Source organism: Anomaloglossus baeobatrachus, chromosome 1 (genome assembly GCF_048569485.1).
Source record: "Anomaloglossus baeobatrachus isolate aAnoBae1 chromosome 1, aAnoBae1.hap1, whole genome shotgun sequence".
In the NCBI taxonomy this organism is placed as follows: Eukaryota; Metazoa; Chordata; class Amphibia; order Anura; family Aromobatidae; genus Anomaloglossus; species Anomaloglossus baeobatrachus.
The window spans coordinates 433,170,091-433,182,129 of NC_134353.1; positions in this window are offsets into that span (position 1 = coordinate 433,170,091).

Sequence of the window (12,039 nt, forward strand, 5' to 3'; positions counted from 1 at the left end):
TGTTTGTGTGGGAATTGCTAACGTATCCTCCTCGTCTTTCTCCCTCCCCTCCTCCCCATCTGCTGAGCTACACAGCGGTGTGCCTCTGGGTTCACACCAAGTGAGAGCTAAAATACGCATGTGCCTCAGATATGTGAGTCATCATCATCACCTCCACACCTGGGGGGGGGTTAACGTCAGTTGACGAGGGTCGGGATTCTGCTTGAACCCTACTTTGTCTGGGCCAGGATCCAACTAACAAGATTTTGATCATCGGGCCATATGCTTTCCCTCTCTTGAGTCTGGGAATCTTTGGATCAGACCTCTGATGCCCATGGGATAGAATAGAATGTGAAGAGTAGAGATAAACGAACCTGTTTGAAAAAGGTTTGCCAATTTGAAATTCGGTACAAACCTTAGCTTATTTGTTCTGGCTCGGCAACCCCTAGCACTTTCCTCAAAAGTTGGCAATGTTCGTTTTTGTTCATTTCCAAAAATGCTTTATTAATAGCATTTTCTGCTTTTGGATAGGATTGTGATGATGTGTCATGTGTAAAATCAGTGGAGAAGGTGGGGACTCTGGACCGGGAGAAGCCATTTTTTTTTTTTTACTTTATTTGTGGGTGTTGCCAATCACGGTGCAGCAAACATCCAGAAGGCTCAGATAGGCAGCAAATCACAAAATCCCTTCTAAGTCACATGTCTGAGTGACTATAAATCGCGGACATATTGCATCAGTGCCATTTTGTGAATATCAAATGTTAGGGAAGGTGCTGCCGCCGGGCTCCTAGAAAGTGAGCTTAGTTAGGGGTTTAATGCTATGTAGTTGAGATAGATAGGAGAGCGATAGTTTAGAATAGGGACAAGCAGTGTAGGGAAAGGTGTGTGCCACAAATCAGCACATTTCATAATCTAAATAGGGATTGGTACTAGTAGTGCTTGCTAAAGAGTTGCCAGTAAAGCATGTAAATAGGTATTGCTATGTATTCCTGCCTGCTCAAAAGTATGCAAACTCATTCATAAGTATTGCTAATTAGCAGTGCCTGGCCTAAAAAGTTGCTAGAGAAGTATGTAAAAAGTGTTTCTTGGCAATTTTAAATTACCTGCTGAAAATTACGCAAACATATTTATAGGTATTGCTAGTTAGCCGTACGTTGCCTGAAAAGTTGCTATGGAAGTATTTAAAAAGTGGTTCTTGGTAATTTTAATTGCCTGATCACAATTCTACAAACACAGTTATAGGTATTGTTACTTGTCAGTACCTGGCCTAAAAAAGTTGCTAGAGAAGTATTTAAAAAGTGGTTCCTGGCAATTTTAATTGCTTGCTTAAATTAATGCTGACATATTTATAGAGCTGAGTGGAGGATACCGACCTTTCATCTCTTCATTGTGGATGACATATTTATAGGTATTGATAGTTAGCCATGCGTGGCCTAAAAAGTTGCTAAGGAAGTATGTAAAAAAGTGGTTCTTGCCAATTTTAATTGCCTGCTGAAAATTACGCAAACACAATTATAGATATTGCTTGTTAGCCATGCCTGGCCTGCTGCAAAATTTCTAGGCAACGAGATAAAAAGTTTTTCTTGGCAATTATTATTGCCTGTTAAAAATTACACAGTGAAACACATTTATAGGTACTCTTATTAGTGCCTGTGGAACATTTGCTGTTGAAAAAGATAAAAAGGTCTTCTTGTCACTTTTCCATGTCTACATCAAATTACGCAGTGAAACACATTTGTAGCTAGTGGTACTTTTTAGTGCCTTCACAATATTGCCAACTCAGGCAGGAAATTAAATAATATATCTTTTGTGTCAGGTGTCTGACAGGTGTGGGCGTAGGGTTGCAAAACATTCGCTTGAAAGGGGAAGGGTAAATCAACCATGAGTGGTAAATCACAACGAAGTTGTCATGGAAGGGGGAATAGGTGGGGTGTTGGAGGTGTACGTGTGGGAAGTTCTGTTAGTCAAAGGTCTAGTGAGCAAATGTCAGCTCATCTTGTCCTAAGAGAAATGAGAACAACTTCCCTTACGGGACAGCCTACTCCACTAGATTTCTTTGGCAGCCGCACATCGCTTCAACATTGAAATGAGGCTGATAAACAGCAGGTACTGGAGTGGATGGCAAGTACTGCATCAAGTGGCCGCTCCTCCTCTTCCTCCACCTAAACATAACACACAGTTCAATCCTCAATGTTACCACCCCAATAACACTTGCTTTTGCCCACATCACAAATCTCTAACCGGCAAACTGTGGGGAACCACACATGGGTGAGTTTCAAGAGTTGTTCACACATTCTAAATCATGGGCATCACATGTCTGCTCCAAAAATTGCCAGACTGAAGAGGAGGAATTAATAAAAAAGAATAAACCTGGCTCTACCGTGATATTAGTGGTGCTCTGAAGTAAAAATAATAACCAAGAAGAGGAAGATAACTTCAGCACTCATACAAAAAAAAACTGAAAAATGGTGAAATCCGTTAGTGAAATTTTCTTGTGACAGAAGAAAAATTAACCCCTTCACGACCATGGACGGATATATCCGTCATGGAGTGTGTCCCATTAAGCCCCGCCCCCTGCTTGTTTTCAACAGCTGACATGTGTGCCTGCATGTTACGAGTGGAATCGCATTCCACCCGTAACATTAACCCCTTACATCTCGCTGCCAATGTCTGGCAGTGAGATATATATACGTGCGGTGAAGATTTTCACTTACCGCCGCCCCCACTGGAAGTCACGTGAGTGATCATGTGACTTTCTGTGGTTGCCATCGTAGCACAGGGTCATGTGATGATGCCTGCAGCTATGATGTTTCACTTTCATTTTCCTTAGGCCCGGAGCAGAAGGAAACAGGAAGTGACTGTATCTGCTGTTTACAGCTGTATAGCTGTGATCAGCAGCTAGATAAGAGCGATCGGATTGCTGATTGCTATAACCCCCTAGGGGGACTAGTAAAATAAAAAAACAAACAAAAAAAAAAACCTAAGTTCAAATCACCCCCCTTTCCCTCCCATTGAAAATTAAAGGGTTAAAAAAAAATAAAAATATACACATATTTGGTATCGCTGCGTTCAGAAATGCCAGATCAAAATATAAAATCAATTAATCTGATTGGTAAACGGCGTAGTGGCAAAAAAAATATCCAAACGCCAAAATTACGTTTTTTTGGTCGCCGCACGTTTTACGCAAAATGCAATAACAGGCGATCAAAACGTAGCATATGCGCAAAAATGGTACCATTAGAAACGTCAGCTCGAGACGCAAAAAATAAGCTGTCACTGAGCCATAGATCCCAAAAAATGAGAACTCTACGGGTTTCAGAAAATGGCGCAAAAACGTACGCCACTTTTATTGGACAAGCTTGTGAATTTTTTTTAACCCTTTAGATACAAGGTTGGTGTCTAAAAACTCGCACCGACCTCAGGCATCATACCCACACATCAGTTTTACCATATAGTGAACACCGTGAATAAAACATCCCAAAAACTATTGTGCCATCACACTTTTTTTGCAGTTTTTCCACACTTGGAATTTTTTTGCTGTTTTCCAGTACACCATATGGTAAAACTTATGGTTTCATTTAAAAGTACAAGAACGCGTCCCACAAAAAACAAGCCCTCATATGGCAAGATTGAGGAAAAATAAAAAAGTTTTCTCAAGGTAGTTGGGATCTGCATATTATAAAGAATATATCACAATCATAATGTGCACATAAAAAACATTAGTTTAACAAACAAGAATATTGCAGAAAAAACTTCACATAATTGGACAAACACAAGTATATAGTAAAACAAGATACAATATTGTATGCCTACAAAAATTAAATGAAACAAATTGACTTATTGGTTTTCGTTTCACCAGTCTTGGCGGACAATTGTCTGCCTAAGGAACAAAAGGAAAATTAAATGAATGTGTAACGCCCTGGCAAAACCAAGTAGTCATAGATAGGCCCCCGCATAACACCTTCCCTCACCTAGGAAACACACAGCCAACCTAAAACCCTAGTCACCCCCTCTTAGGGAAAGATAGACACACCAGTGGGCGGGACCAGGCAGTTGGTTACGCCCACCCAGGGGTCTAGACAGCACGGGGCGGGAAAACAAGCAGATTAGTTTTGTAGTTCAAGTTGAGAGGATTGTGGGCTGGAGCTAGGTGTAGCTCCAGCAGAGGAAGTTCAAGTTGAACGGTGCCAGGATTGCAGCCCTGGTGCCTTGGCTAAGAGGCAGATGGTGGTCTCCGTCAGCAGGAGATGGGAAGACGGCTCGGCAGAACCAAAGTGGACTGGGACAGGGTTGTAGCCCACCGGTACCGACACAGGGAACCGACCCGGAAACCATAGCACAAGGGGGGTACTCGAACCCTGAAGCCAGGACCGGAAGCCTGGTTAATTAACCGATTGAGGCCAGGATTATAGGTCCTGTCCCACCCAAAGTCCCTCATAGAAGACAACAGCCCACCGATAGGGATAGGAGGCCACCGCCAGGGCCCATAGATCCCACGGGCCAGCGTCTGCGGGGACGGCTCCTTAGGCCACATCTAGTCGGGAGCGGACTCCTGAGTTCCAAACCGGGCAGTCCACCATACACAGTCAGTGCAGAGGAAAAGGATAGAGCCCACCAGCCAGAGTGGGGGATCCGAATGCAACCAGCTGTGGCGGCCGGTCACCAGCACCTTGGTTTACTGAAAGACTTGTGTGGTTTATTGACTGTGAGTAATCAAACATTCACCTACTGTCGCTATACCCTGCATGAAGACACTGGGTCCCGGGGCAACCATCCCTACCCACGGAGGGGTTAACATCTAGCTGCCACATCTCCCCTGGATGCTCACAACAGCAGCGGTGGTGTCCCACCTCACCACACACCGTGGGTGGAGTCACAAACTTAATACGGCCTAGCCCATACATCTATGTCCCCCTTTTTTTATTCGGCGTGTCCGTGAGACCCCCGAGAGATAGATCTCTCTCTCTGCTCCCCATTGACTTACATTGGTGCCGGATTCCGGATCGGATCCGGACTTCGGTGACAACCCGCGACGAATCCGCCGGACCCGGATTATTAGCAATCCACTCAGCTCTACTGACTACCCATACCTTATCAATTATTAGATGAACAAAAAAAGGAAGTTCACTGTGGAAATTCCCTCACAGTCATTGGCGTATAAATACGTACGAAATATAGTATAAAGAAAAAATCGTGTGACCCCGGGCCATATCTTTACCACTATTGAGGGACTATTGAATATGGCTGTTAGCATATGGAATCTGCACCTAGATCTGCCATGATATGCAATGAAAGTAAGGCAATGTAAATGACGCGCCCACGGGGTAAGGGGTTACTCGTTGTCGAGCCGTGGTGATTCTCCTGGGACGCCACGGTGGCCTCGCCTGATTGCGTGACCTCAGGTGTCTATAAAATGGCTGGGGATGGGGACGATGGGGGTAGTTGTTTGTGAAGCCACCTGTGGTTTGCGGTCAATATCAGCCGCCGCTGCGGGACTTCTCTGCTGGGGCGGATGACAACGCAGCTCAGATGGTTCAGCTCTCCACAGGTAGAGCTGTGCCCCAGGGAGGATGGTGGTGGTGATAGGCTTTTAGATGCTGAGAGTGCTGGGGTCGCGATGGCGGGGGTGCCAGCAGTTACGGGACGACACAAGTGGTGCAGTTCAAGGTCTCTTTACTCACTGATCATATATGCAGCCGTTGGAAAGTGCCAATCCCCGCTATGATGGGCTCCAGTTGATCCCGGATACTTCGGAGGTCATGACCAGCTGTCCCTTCTGTTAGTCTCCTTTCAATGGTTTCCCTCCACCCCAGCTCCTGGACCGTGGAATGGGTCATGGGTGCCTGCTGCACGCTCCGTGAACCCTGGCATTCCACTTCTTTTCCTAAGAACCCGGGTCGAGCCTCCAGCTCCAGACTACAGGCCCCGAACTGTTCGTTGTCTGCTGGTCCTCCCAAGTGCGACCTCACACACACTGTCCGTTGCCCGCAGCCTATTGTGTGTCAGATGGCAAAAAAGAGTGAAAAAAAATGAAAAAAAATTGAGAATAATGAAGGATGAAATCTATGGAGATATATGTAATGGAAGATAATATAAAAAATAAAAACAAAATAGTACGGACCCATATATACCATGTATAAATATAGAAGTAACAAGTATTACCAATCGATGAAAACAGATGCATCAGAAAAAGATATCATGGGTATGTCAAATTGTGGCACATTAAATTACACTCATAGTTATGCACGTGAGAATCTAAAACATACATATGTACATATATGTGTACAAAAGTAAAAACATGCATATACATATCTCGGCATGTTAGGGTTCTTTTTCTTTTGCTTTTTCTAAGAGAAAACCCAAGTACCAGGAACCTATAGAATCATTTAATTTGAACATAAATCCAGTGTATAGTTCCGGTAAACCTCTATCCTATAGAGTCAGACTATCCAGAGTAAGTGCTGAGCAGATCGCCTCAGATTAATAAAATATCTCATACTCACGACTGAGACCGTAAGGTTCAAGGGTTTGGAGAGTATATCTGTGTCGTTCCTGAGGCTTCAGTCTCCACAGGGTATTGCATCTGACTTAAAGTGCAGTACTCATCCCAGGTAAGGAAGAGGTCAACCACTGGTTTTCACTTACAAAAAAAACACACACAGTTCAGGTGCTTTACCACTGGAACTGGGCTAAAGATGGTCAACATAACGAATTTTCCCAACCACCAGTGGGTCATCAGGAAGGTGAGGGCAGCACAGGGGAAGTGAGAGAACGCACAGTTTTTACTTCAGAATGGTTTGAGACTCAGAACAACATGGTCGCTGTGGAGAGTGCTTCAGAGCTTTCACAGTTAGGACTAGGCAGACTGGAAGGAGCAGGTGACAACCAGTGGAGCTGGTGAGACACAGGAGCAACATGGTAGCTGGAGGTAGAATTCAATATCTCCCTCAGCACCAGCGCAGACAGGGTGCAGAACCCTAGGGTGGCGTACACTCCATGTTGCGCCATCAGAATCTGCAGGGAAGGGGGATTTCATGAACCATTACCCACCACAAAGGTCCCAGGGCACAGCAGCATATGGAGTCAGGAGTCAAGACCACGGTTGGCCCCACAATTGCTTTGCGCTGCCTGCGGATGGAACGGGAACCAAACCCGAGGACACTGGGGTCCATAAGTAGCTTTACACCATGGGGATCCACACTAAAGAGCACAAGGAAGGAAGGTCTCACACTCCACAACACAGGTGGTGCTTCTGAAGTACCCGGGAGTGGCTGGGGCCCATCACGGCGGAAACCGGCACTCCAAGGGTGACAACTGAACGGTGAGTAAACGACCTTGAATTGCAACCAATGTGTTAGCCCATCATTGCTGGTTTGGAGCCCCATGCTCCAGTGCCAATGGTCACTACCACTACCATCATCCTCCCTGGGGCTCTGCTGAACTATCCTAGCTGCGACACCATTCGCCCCAGAGGACAGCGACCGCAGCAGCAGCTAATCCCTGGCCACATTCCACAGGTGGCGTCACGAGACAACTACAACTCCCAACCGCTCCATCCTCATCATCTATTCCCCTTTTTTGGACATCTTGGGGGTCACAAAACCGGGCAGGGCCACCCGTGACATCTCCTGACCCTCACCGGCCCGGTGATGTGTATTTCCAAGACCCTGTGGGGTGCTCCATATTTAAAAAGACTCTTGCTCTTTACATGGTTACATAGTTATTTAGGTTGAAAAAAGACCCAGGTCATTCTAGTTCAACCTTCCTCCACCAATTCTACATTTTGTCCCTAAATCACTTATAACCAACAATGTTGTGTGTACTGAGGAAATCATCCAGCCCTTTTTTCAAAAGCTGTTATAGTATCTGCCATTACTACCTCTTCTGGTAGGGCATTCCACAGTCTGACTGCTCTAACTGTAAAGAACCCTTTCCTATTTAGCTGCCGGAATTTCTTTTCTTCCAGTCGCAGTGTGACGCCGTGGCACCGCCAGGTGGTCACAGAGAAACAATACACCCGACACAACACCATCCCACATCAGGTACCATCTGCCACAAAATCCTAGCCACCCCCCTCAGGGTAGGAAGGACACACCAGTGGGCAGGACCAGGCGGATTGGGAGCGCCGACCTAGGGGGTCTTGTGGATCCGGGGGAGGGAACCAGTGAGTCGAGTTGAAGTGAGAGTAAAGTTGACAGTGGAGAGTGGAAGTATGAGCCTAGTGAAGGATAGCCAGGGTAGTGGCCCTGGTCGACTGGCTAGGTGGCAAGCAGTGGACCGTGTCCAAAGGCGACGGGAGTCCAGTCATGGGAAATTCAAAGTGGACCGGGGCAGGGTTGGAGCCCGCCGGTACCGACAGCAGAGATCCGGTCCAGAAATAGTGCACAGGCGGGGTACCTGGACCCTAGTTAGAAGACGGTTACAAGCCCCTTCTCTAATTAACCAGGCCGGGGAGAAGGTTCCAGACGTAGTTCCAAAGTGTTAGCCCAGATAGAGCAAAACGGCAGCCCACCGCGGGGGATAGGGTATCCGCAAACACCCACTGAGATCCCAAGGGTCAGTTTTCGCGGGCATGTCACCCAACCAGAACATACCGGGAGCGAACTTCCCCGTAACATACGAGGTCGTCCAGAATAGAGGAAAAGTACAGAGTGGCGGAGGAAGGGACATTGGTACACCAGCCGGGTGTGGGAACAGAGTACACCCGGACGCGGCGGCCGGCCACTGACACTTTGGTTTACCAGCAGACTTGTGTGCAATTATTCAACCGTGAGTACACCAAAACCCTCCGGTCCGGCCCGGCGCACCACCTCCAGCAGCCATCATCTCCCATGTCCCAGACACTGAGCCCCAGGGCATCCACCCCTACCCACAGAGGGGTTAAACAACCAGCTGCCACTCCATCACCCCCCGGGTGCTCCCCAACAGCAGCGGTGGTTCTCCATAGTACCACACACCGTGGATGGCGTCACGAAGTATCTATAACAATTCCCTGTACAAGTCATGTCCCCTTTTTATTTGAGTGTCCGCACGACCCCCGGGTCCGGAGACCCCTCGAGCCACTGCGGATCTGGATCCGAGCAGCCCGGCTGCTGATGTGGGGGCGGCACAGCGTGTATGCCCCCTCGTCTTTAGTATTGTCTTTGGAAGAAATAAGTCATGTGCCAGTCCTTTTATATTGACCACACATGTATTTATACATATAAATGAGATCTCCTCTGAGACGTCGGTTTTCTAAGCTAAACATATCTAACTTTTTCAACTTCTCAACATATGGGAGGCCTTCCATTCCTTGTAGTAGTCTAGTTAGTCAGTTCAAAGCCAGCTAACTATGGGGAGATAAGGTATGCACACCAGTGACTATGTAAGGGGAATACATGAAATAGCAGAAACTGCTGTGTGAATACTGACTTGAAAAATCCAATAACTATATGTAAGAGTGAAAATGTGAAAAATAGAATCTGCATTACTGCCATGAATATATGAATCAAGAGAAATTTAGCTACTGAATTGATCAATGCAATAGAGCCCCAACATTACGCCAAAGTATTTCTCTACGTTGGGGTCCCTAGCTTGTGTGTGTCCTCTCATGCAGTTAAAAAACGTACCGTGTATGGGAAGCTGAGACCCAGGCTATTTATGCGTATGATATGGATTGGCAATTGGTGTGGTTGGGGAGGGTTCACAAACGAAAAACTACTAACAATAAGGAATAACGTTTGGAACACCATTCTAAGTCTGAACTGGGTGCAAAAACATAAAAAAACATCACTATGGGGAGATAAGGTATGCACACCAGTGACTATGTAAGGGGAATACATGAAATAGCAGAAACTGCTGTGTGAATACTGACTTGAAAAATCCAATAGCTATATGTAAGAGTGAAAATGTGAAAAATGGAATCTGCATTACTGCCATGAATATATGAATCAAGAGAAATTTAGCTACTGAATTGATCAATGCAATAGAGCCCCAACACTACGCCAAAGTATTTCTCTACGTTGGGGTCCCTAGCTTGTGTGTGTCCTCTCATGCAGTTAAAAAACTTACCGTGTATGGGAAGCTGAGACCCAGGCTATTTATGCGTATGATTTGGATTGGCAATAGGTGTGGTTGGGGAGGGTTCACAAACGAAAAACTACTAACAATAAGGAATAACGTTTGGAACACCATTCTAAGTCTGAACTGGGTGCAAAAACCTAAAAAAACATCACTGGTGTGCATACCTTATCTCCCCATAGTGATGTTTTTTTAGGTTTTTGCACCCAGTTCAGACTTAGAATGGTGTTCCAAACGTTATTCCTTATTGTTAGTAGTTTTTCGTTTGTGAACCCTCCCCAACCACACCTATTGCCAATCCAAATCATACGCATAAATAGCCTGGGTCTCAGCTTCCCATACACGGTAAGTTTTTTAACTGCATGAGAGGACACACACAAGCTAGGGACCCCAACGTAGAGAAATACTTTGGCGTAGTGTTGGGGCTCTATTGCATTGATCAATTCAGTAGCTAAATTTCTCTTGATTCATATATTCATGGCAGTAATGCAGATTCCATTTTTCACATTTTCACTCTTACATATAGCTATTGGATTTTTCAAGTCAGTATTCACACAGCAGTTTCTGCTATTTCATGTATTCCCCTTACATAGTCACTGGTGTGCATACCTTATCTCCCCATAGTGATGTTTTTTTAGGTTTTTGCACCCAGTTCAGACTTAGAATGGTGTTTCAAACGTTATTCCTTATTGTTAGTAGTTTTTCGTTTGTGAACCCTCCCCAACCACACCTATTGCCAATCCATATCATACGCATAAATAGCCTGGGTCTCAGCTTCCCATACACGGTAAGTTTTTTAACTGCATGAGAGGACACACACAAGGTAGGGACCCCAACGTAGAGAAATACTTTGGCGTAGTGTTGGGGCTCTATTGCATTGATCAATTCAGTAGCTAAATTTCTCTTGATTCATATATTCATGGCAGTAATGCAGATTCCATTTTTCACATTTTCACTCTTACATATAGCTATTGGATTTTTCAAGTCAGTATTCACACAGCAGTTTCTGCTATTTCATGTATTCCCCTTACATAGTCACTGGTGTGCATACCTTATCTCCCCATAGTGATGTTTTTTTAGGTTTTTGCACCCAGTTCAGACTTAGAATGATGTTCCAAACGTTATTCCTTATTGTTCAAAGCCAGCTAACGTCTGAATGTCCTTTTTAAAATGTGGAGCCCAAAACTGGATCCCATATTCCAGATGTGGCCTTACAAGTGATTTATAGAGGGGTAACAATACGTCGGGATCCCGGGATCTAATCTCTCTTTTTATACACCCTAAAATCTTGTTTGCTTTAGCAGCTGCTGCTTTAAGGGGTGCTTCACACATAGCGAGCTCGCTGCCGAGATCGCTGCTGAGTCACGTTTTTTGTGACGCAGCAGTGACCTCATTAGCGATCTCGCTGTGTGTGACACTGAGCAGCGATCTGGCCCCTGCTGCGAGATCGCTGCTCGTTACACACAGCCCTGGTTCGTTTTCTTCAAAGGCGCTCTCCCGCTGTGACACACAGATCGCTGTGTGTGACAGCGAGAGAGCGACGAAATGAAGCGAGCAGGGAGCAGGAGCCGGCATCTGGCAGCTGAGGTAAGCTGTAACCAAGATAAACATCGGGTAACCAAGGTAGTGTCTGCTTACATCTAATAGTAGACTTATGTTTGCTAATGCGGTCACGGACATGCTGGGTAGTTTCCCCAACATATCAGAGACCGCATGGGCACTTGATTAAATAGACAATGAAGGATGTGTCACACGTGAAAAAGTCATGTATGCGGAAAATCCTCACAGTCCGTGGATATGAAAAGGTTTCACCCTTCGTGATGTTAGAACATTGCATGCAATGCAAACAGGGAAAATAACCTTTGCGTACGGCAGCTAATGTAGTTTGTTTCATATCGATCTTGGGAGATCCTACGTTCACCCTGACCAGTAAATCTCTCAAGTTATTAGATCTCTTATTACAGAAGAGAGGGGTAGTGTAAAATTCAGGAATTAAAGGAT